We start from the raw sequence: 7,806 nt of genomic DNA, 5'->3' as shown, positions 1-7,806 counted from the left end.
TTGGCGATGGCTTAGCGATGGATAGTGTCTGTCGCATATCCTTGGTCGCTAAATCGCGATAGAATTGATTTATCGCTACTTCTGTCGCTAATTTGCGATGGATTAGCGACAAACATGATCCATCATGAGTTTATCACTAAATTTGGTTTTGCGATAAATAAATATCCATCCCTAATTTGTGGCTAAATTGGTGACGGGTATTAGCGACGGATATTATCCGTCGCTAATCTATCACAAAATAAAAAAAAAACTTGCTCTTTTCTTTCTCCGTTTCAGTAAAATCTTGAATCTGATCAGGCATCTTGGTCTTCTTCTTGTTCACCGCAACAGTTCAAGGTAGAGCTCACCGGGCTTGGCAACCTCCCCTAGTTGAGACTTGATCAGCAATTGCCTATTGTCCAAGTGGGTCACTATGAATTGGAAACCACATAGTGCTTCTGTTAGAGAAATAGTGTGATCCACAAAGAGGTTGTCCCCCTTCCTTTTGAACCTCGGATGCTCCTTTTGTTGTAGAATGAACACTATGTCTCCCCTCACCGTGTCCGGTTGTGATCACAGAAGCATCAGATCAGTAAAGTTTCAAACAAAATCAATGAGAACAACCACGAAGATGAAGAATAAGATGATAAAAATTAACATACTACTTCATTTGCCTCGCCCGAGAAAGTGATCTTCTGGCCATTCTGCATACCCTTCTCGATGATAACCTCAAGGACCTTCTTCTTCTGGACCACCTTCTCTCCCCTGCATTGCGAGCACCGATCCTTGACATTGATCATCTTGTCGGTCCCTTTACACTCATTGCAGGGCTATTGCATTTGTTGGATCATGGAAAACCCCAATTAACGGACGCTGACCTTCATTCCACTACCTTGTCAACCATAGCATTTCATTAAAGCTCCCAATTTTGATCCTTTTCTGCAGAAAAAAAGATGATTGCAATGTTAGAAACTCGCTCAAATCCAGAGAAACACACAAAACAGAGGAACCAACGATGTACTTATATAGGTTTAAGGTGTACGACGCGCTCTGATTGGTAGAACTCTGCCGCACATGGATTGCCAACGTGGCAATCAATATGAATTTTTGACTACGACTTAGCGACAAAAAAAAATCGTCGCTAATCCATCGCTAAGTAGCGACAGATTTTAAGACAGAATTTTTTCGTCGCTACGTAGCCATGAATTTTGCCGTCGCGAATCCGTCGCTAATTAGTGATGGATTTTGAGACAGAATGTTTTTGTTGCTAATTCCACAACTAATTTCACTTTTAAGGATGACTAGTTTTCTCTAGCTAATCCATCATAAATTTGTGACGAAAATAATCTATCATAAATTTTTGTCGCTAATTAACATTTTTCTTGTAGTGTATTATATTATATGTAACTGAACGATTTGCAAATTGGTATAAGTGTGGTATCCTTTTTATTATGGATAAGGAGTGTGTGCATTATGTCTTATTTTGACATTTACCTACCTATGGGTACTTACAAGATTAAATCGTTGAAATAATTGAGACCATTAAAGAGTTTATTATTTTGAGTAAATTGATAACCCGAATGACTAGCTTAGTCTCATCCAAAAAAGATGGTATGACAACCGAGAGAGAATTCTCCAAATGCAGAAATAAATAAGGATGCATCATTTTATAGAAGTTATGGGATCTACCATCTAAGATGATTGGTAGTCATGTCCCCTAACTCCAATGATTAGAGACGTTGAGTCATTGCCACTAGAAGAGGATAGTTATTAACAACAATGTTCATTGGAGTTTTTACCTCATATCTTTTCTCTTGATAGAAAATAAGGATAAATGGGTTTATTGGCTCTTATTTTATTAAGGAATCTCATTCACCATGTTCTGGTCTTTTAAACTGAATCGAGCATCACGATCCATATATTTGCATGTAGTTTTTTTGTAATATGGTGCATTATTATACAAAGAGGTTTGCTGCAAACCTTTACTCATTTATCGATGTACGATCATATCTCGCATGTCTGATAACATCATCATGATTATATTTAGCCTAGTTTCTTTTTGAAAGAAAACTAATCAAGGTGATTTAGAAATTTATGCTCTCTCAAACCTCAAGTCAGAAGAATCAAGGTTATTCCCATATGCAGATTGGAAAGATTTAACGTAAGTGCGACCAAAGTCTACATAGTCAAAGTCCTGCATTAGCATGTCTAAGGAATAGACTTAGTTGTGTATATCAAAATTGTATTAGTCTCATCCTTTAAATATTTTTTTTAAAGTTCAAACTTTGCAGGAATAGTGCTTTGAAGAAAATTTGATATTGGAGTATGTTCGATGCATGCAGAAGTAAGATCTTTGATGCATGTGAGCATGAGGGGTCCTACTTTATTTACGGGATAGGCAGCGCATATAGTTGCCAAGTATCATGTGCATGCAAATATAAAACACTTGCTTTATTTGGCAAAACAACGGACTTATGATTTTTCAGTAAAAGTTATAAATAAATTCATGAGGTATTTTATGTAAAAATAGCATATGAACCCAAAATGCAAAATGAATAGATTTTAATGAACCAATTATATTTATAACGTATATGTCCTCATAAATATATTCTCAATCAGTCAGGGATCCATAACTTCCTCTAGAAGTAAAATTAGAAGATTTCAATGAGCCAACTTTATTAGTTTCGTCGATACAAAGAAAATGGCGTACACAAAATTTTTCGTAAAAAAATCAGTGAAACCTCAAAAAATTTACAAGACCCACAAAAATGTTGGCGAGCCTCACATGAAAATATCTTGTGGGACCCCTAAAATATCTCATAAAAATATCCAAGTGAACCCCATACAAAAGAAACCACTTGTCCTTATCCTTAAAGAGAGCAATAAAAGGATAAAAAGGGCAAGCATTATCCTTAAAAGGATAAGGCTTGTCCTTAAGGAAGCTCCCACTCTTTTCTTATAAATAGAAGCTCTCCTCTCCTTTCAAAAAAATCCCCCCCCCCCTTTCTCTCTACCTCTTTCTCTCTTTACAACCTCCCCTACCCAGCCTAGCCTACCTGAGCCCACTTGACCTGGTTCTAACCTAGCTTGAGCCTGCCTGACCTAGCTTGAACCCAACTGGGTCTAGTCAAGCTATATCAAGACAACCTCCTTTGGTCCTTGCCTAGGTCTAACCCACCTAATCTAGACCTAGCCTACTTGAGCTATGTTCAGACCCACTTGACTCAGTTGACTTGGACTGAACCCAATTGGGTTAAGACCACTTGGTCTTAGCAGCTTGACCTGCTCTTCCTTTTTCTTAACTAGATCAAACCTATCTTACCTAGTATATAGCCTCTTTAAAGAATGTTCAAACCCAGTTTAACCAAAACTAAGTTCGAAGTGAGTTGAAGTGCAACTAAAGCCATTTTTTACCTATTGGATAGCAAGTTTGCTTGCTGATCTCTCTCCCTATCAAGTGATTGCTAATTATTGTGGTGTGGTATAGATCATATACATTCTTAAAAATAGTATCTGACCCTAATCCTTGATTTACGCCCTCTAGAACACTTCGATGTTCACGTGTGTACCATTGCAACTATCGTTGGATATTTATGTTGAAAATGTGGTATATGTGTTCTTAAAAATAGTATTTAGCCTGTGTCCTTGGTTCACACCCTCTAAGATACTTCAGTGTTCACGTGCATTCTCTTGCGATTATCGTTGGATATTTTTTAATAAAGGCTTATGCTTTCTGCATATATATATATATATATATATATATATATATATATATATATTTGTTTATGCTTTTAAGATTATCGTCGCGTCAAACGATGCCAAGGCTCCTACTTTCTGTAATTTGCTTATGAATTTAAGATTGTCGTCGTGTCAAACGATGTCAAGGCACTTGCTTTCTGTAATTTACTTATGCATTTAAGATTATCATTGCGTCAAACAATGTCAAGGCTCCTGCTTTTTGCAAATATATATGTATTTGCTTTCTGCAAGTTATTTAGTTCAGTTTTTCTCATTGAACATTACATATGCTTTCATTTATGTTGTGTTATATCTCATAGGCTTCTGCTTATATTACATATAGCGGCGTATAAATGAGTATTCAAATGGAGATCAGCTCCAATCACCAATATGATTCTATATGTCGCTCCTCGATCAAGATTTTGATTAATGAAAGAAGCTTCTATTAAAAAGGCTTCGTTCTTGTGCAAAACCGTTTTTTCGTAAAAACCTAAGTCACTTGCGCATGGCCTAGCTAAGGTCTAAGGTTCCAACGAACCATGATAGATACAAAGTATGCACAATTGTACACATCTATCCTCGAGTTAAGCATAGTATTTCCTCTATCAAAGAGAGAAAGTGATGCTAAATTTTTAAGAAAGATGCTCACCGTACTTAAAAGAATGTACGCTTTCTTCGTCAAAGAGACGAAGTGCTGCCAAAATTTCTGAAAGAAGCTCAACCAAACTTAGAAAGAGCGTAACACGTACTCCGTCAAAGAGAATCTGCTGCTTAATTTTTGACAAATACTTTTTATAAATAGAAAGGGTCATCACGCTTCCTCAGTCAAAGCAGAGGAAGCGCTGCCAAAATGTTTGGCAAAATACTTGCCTGAACTAGTTTGAATGGCACGATGATGCCCCTATTGTCGGAATGCTGTCGGAATGGCTCGTTCCACCTTCACCTATAAGAGCACCCTACTCGTAAGGGTTGGTGTGCCAGAGTAGTTGTTGTGTCTTGACTAGGCTAAGTGCTTGTTGAGGCTACATACACCGAGCAGTCGATCCGATGTGATCGTGGTACATGCATGCTCATGTAAAATATTGTTGTACAACTAGACTCGTAAGGGCCAGAGTGCCAAAGTTTGTTGTCTACTCGAAAGAGGTGAAGTGCTCGTGAAGGCCATAGATGCCGAGAGCAGAGTCATGCATGCATATGAATAAAACTTAACGATAGTCTCTGGACCACACGGTTGGACCATGCTTCGCAATACTGAATAGGGTTGGGGTACATATTCTCTTAGTGTGAAACACACTGGTTGCCCGAGTGGCATTCGAATATTTTATAAAGAACGGTTATGCCGCCAAACCCCTTCAAGACTATTGCTCACCATGGTAGATGGTGATGGTATAGCCATGAGTGACATGTATTTATCATGAACCGATAGAATTTAAGGGACCTCCCATTACTGAGGAGGTTTGGAGGTCGGATTATCCTTAAGATCTGAGGATTGAACCTCACTACTGCAGTAGAGGATGCATCTGAAACGGTCTGGTAGGGTTATCCCGGTATGAGTTCTACCGCCCTACCATAGACAAGGTCATCAGAGCTCTAGGTTTCTAAAATACATAGAATAATAAACCCCCAAAATATCGCATTTATGCCGAAGTTTTAGCTTATTCCATGTACCATGCGGTGAACACACTACAAGAAATCTGTGGATTAGCGACAGCCGCATTTCATCGCTAATCCGTCGCCAATCACTCGTTGTAGAGTTTAGCGATGGGTAACTTTCATTACAAATTTTTAGTCGCTAATTAACGACAGAACTTATATGTTGCTGCTTCTGTCTCTAAATTACAATGAATTAGCGAATGCTATGATTCATTGCAAGGCCATCGTTAATCTGCAGAGATTTAGGTTTGCGATAGATATGAATTTGTCGCTAATTCTGTCGCTATTGCAGTGATGGAATTGTGACATATTACAATCCATCGCAAAAAACATCGGCCGATTTAGTTTTGCAATGGATAAATATTTGTCTTTAATCCATCGCTAAATTGGAGACCGATACTAATTAGCGACGGATAATATCCGTCGCTAATCCATCGCAAAAAATAAAAAAAAATTAAAAAAATTATTTAAAATATAAATATCAAGAAAAAAAATCTCGTGATACAATTTATATATCCTATGAATAAAAACAAAGTACACATAAAAAATATATATACAAAGCAACTACAAACAATTTATCAATTCACTATAATCCTCGCCAAGTTCTAATTATTTACAAGTGAACAATTACAAAGAGTTTTTTTTGAAACAACAAGAAGGTATAACAAATTCAACACATGAATCTAATCATCGCCAAGATTTTATGTGTTATCTTCTTCATTGTCTCGATCTGCCCCTTTATCCATGCCTCCATCAGCTCCTTTACGCTGATTATCTCCAGCATCCTACAAGAGAAAAGAAAGGTTAGTATTGATAAACAAAATATAATGAAATAAATTATATGCAATGCACCTAAGCTAAGGCAATCAAAGTAACATGAGTGAATTACACATAGTCTATCTATCAATAAAGTGAAGGATATTAACAGAATTCAGATGTATTCTAAGGCTGACAGAAAAAAATTCATAATGATTCAATCATGCAAATATGTATTCTAAGGTTGTCAAAAAACTCTCATAGTGATTCAATCATGCATATATGTGTTCTAAGGTAGTGAAAAAACTTTCATAGTGATGGAATCATGCTTATATATGTTCTAATGTAGTCAGAAAACTTTGATAGTGATAAAATCATGCATATATGTGTTATAAGGCAGTCAAACTTTCATAGTGATGAAATCATGTTCATATGTGATGAAATCATGCATATACTAGCTTGAAATCTAACGACATGAAACATTTCATACCTAATAGGCACCTACAGACGAAGTTCACATGTCTCGAAAAAAGCTGCACAACTCATTACGGACAACGTCAGAAATTGCTTCATGTAAATAGTCACGCATTGTGGCCTCAACAAGCTGGCGGACACCATCCCAAGAATTAGGCGGGTCAGTCGGATGCTTGGAGCTGATGCTAGCAGAAGAACTCTGAAAGTCGTGACTGAAGGAGGCAACGACTGGTTATTACTCTCAAACCCGAACACACGACCCTTTTTGGGTTCACCTATTGCAGTCACCCATACTGCAGAATCAAAAGGCGGATGTTGAGTGGAGTCATTGCCATATCGCTCTACCATTTGTTGCTCGTATGACTCCTACAAAGTATTGATTACAATGTGGATTAATAATTAAGAATTATAATGTTTATGATAACTTGTATATTATAATGTTTATTAATACAATAAATACATATCGTTGTCATTCTCGCCTTCTCTGATACGAACTCTCCCATGGTCTTACGTTTATGTGTTTCAACAAACACATCCTTGTATGGTACAATGCCTCATTTTTCTGCTTCCTGTGAAGTTAAATGATAAAAAAATTATTTAATAGATATGCAACAATACTTATAAAATTGAAAATATATATTGATGAGTTACCATTTTCTTTAGGTGGCTCCCAAAAGTCCTAGATCCACCTATATATAGATGGGCATCGGGCATCTTCGCTCAGTTTTGTGCAGCCTTTGCTAAGCGGTTTTGAAATTCGTGCCCCGCTCACTTGTCACACATTGTATCCCAAACATCTCACCTGATAGTAGGAGAGCCATGGCCCTTCCACTGCAGTGGATCATCTATCCCGTCAGATGTTTTTCTTGCTGCAGTCTTCATATTATGCAACATGTTTGCAAATCGACTGGCAGCCACCTTCTGCCACACCTTCCTCGCGTCCTGCTCCTCCATTGTAGTCGCAAAGTGATTCGAAGCCTACAAATAATTTTAGAATGTTAGTAGACATGACTATAACAAAAAATTAAACATGAAACACATTAACTATGAAAAAATGATTGTATACCATAAATGAGGACCATAATCTGTCCAACACCTCCTTCGGGTACTTTTTCTATTGAGCGACCGGTCCTGGTAGATGTTGAACTAGTGAATGTCTAATCTCTCGTATTACTTCTTGTGACTCGAACCTCTCGCTGCACATGA

At 37.3% G+C, this 7,806-nt stretch overlaps 1 pseudogene; it reads right to left on the bottom strand.

Annotated features, from left to right (window-relative positions):
• Positions 1-318: 318 nt before the first annotated feature.
• LOC149821118 (dnaJ protein homolog) lies at positions 319-7,554 on the bottom strand (annotated as a pseudogene).
• Between the last annotated feature and the right edge of the window lie 252 nt (positions 7,555-7,806).

The sequence above is a fragment of the Nuphar pumila genome, chromosome 12, assembly GCF_984573655.1.
Source record: "Nuphar pumila chromosome 12, dmNupPumi1.hap1.1, whole genome shotgun sequence".
Classification (NCBI taxonomy): Eukaryota; Viridiplantae; Streptophyta; class Magnoliopsida; order Nymphaeales; family Nymphaeaceae; genus Nuphar; species Nuphar pumila.
This window is presented reverse-complemented; position numbering and strand designations above follow the sequence as displayed.